Source organism: Branchiostoma floridae, chromosome 17, assembly GCF_000003815.2.
Source record: "Branchiostoma floridae strain S238N-H82 chromosome 17, Bfl_VNyyK, whole genome shotgun sequence".
NCBI classification, from domain to species: domain Eukaryota; kingdom Metazoa; phylum Chordata; class Leptocardii; order Amphioxiformes; family Branchiostomatidae; genus Branchiostoma; species Branchiostoma floridae.
In genome coordinates this window covers 2,425,199-2,426,554 of record NC_049995.1, presented here as the reverse complement: position 1 = coordinate 2,426,554, position 1,356 = coordinate 2,425,199, and positions in this window count along the sequence as shown.

Here is a 1,356-nt window from a genome sequence, read left to right as displayed (position 1 = left end):
CAAGACTTCAGTTGTAGTTTCCAGTATTTCTGTTGAGCTGGATATTTCCAAAGTCGGAAAAGCTGTGGGAGAACCACTTGATGGCATGCTGGTCACAATAACACTTTGAAGCTGGTTCAGGAACCATAGTCATTGATGATGGTATAACAGAGGTTTGCGCTGATTCTGAAGCTAAAACTGTGATCAGTTCTGTGGTTATTGCTGTTTGCGTAGCAGCCATTGATGTAGGCTGAGGCAAAATGGTGGGCTGACTGGTTGACACTTGACTGGCAGAAGCAGGCAATATTGCCGTGAGTGTCCTTGTCAAAGGGGCCTGTTGTGTAGTGGTCAAGTCAGTCAGTCTTGTTGTTGAAGACTGAGGCAATGATACAGATTGGGTGAATGAAAATTGTGGCATTTGACTTGTGGATGTATGCAGGACAGGAGAGAATGTTCCTGTGAAAGATGGTAGTTGTGTAGTGGCTGACTCTGGAACTACCATTGTTACAGAAAGTGTTTCTGTTGATGGGGCCAAACTTTCTGAAATGGTAGTATCGAGTTGACTGGTAGATACTGGTATTTGAGCCACAGTAGTTGTAACAGTAGTAGTTGGCAAAGAAGATGATGTCGAGCTCATAGCCATCACTGGAGACACCAAGGTACTGGAACCAACAGGTGTACTGGTTAATACAACAGACGTTTCAAGGACTGTGGATGGGGCAACGGTTTCAAAAACTGTTTCAGTCACAAATATTGAAGGTTCCGGAAATATCTCTGTTGTTTCACTCATCATTGAAGTTGTGGCAAAGGACATGGTTGTTGACAATGTGTTGGTAACAGCAACCGGTACACTTCTTGTTGGCAGCAAGACACTAGATGTTGCTGCAGTTGATGCTGGAAGAGATGTTGAACTCAGCTGCACAGTGCTTGTTGGTGGCAAGACACTAGGCATTACAGTTGTTGATACCGGAATAGATAGTGTACTCTGTTGTCCTGCTGAACTTTCAGCTGTGATTTGTGTAGTTGTAACCTCTGTTGAAGATATAACAAGAGATGGGACTGAAGGTCCAACTGTAGAGCTGTATGTTTCAAGTATTGTCTGAGAAGCCGGAACGGATCCAAGTGAAAGTGATGACTGACTCGTTTGCAAGGAAGGAGAAATTGACGTACCAACAGGCACAGATACATCTTCACTGTAGGAGACTGTTGAAGATTCTGAGGTCATTTCCAGACTTAGTGTACTTGTTGGATAGATAAATGAGGTACCAGTACTGAACTGTATTGTACTTTCTGATGTTTCTACTAATGTTGATGCCATTGAAGATAACATAGGAGTTGGCTGTAGCTGACTTTCTGACACAATGCCACTTTCTAAAA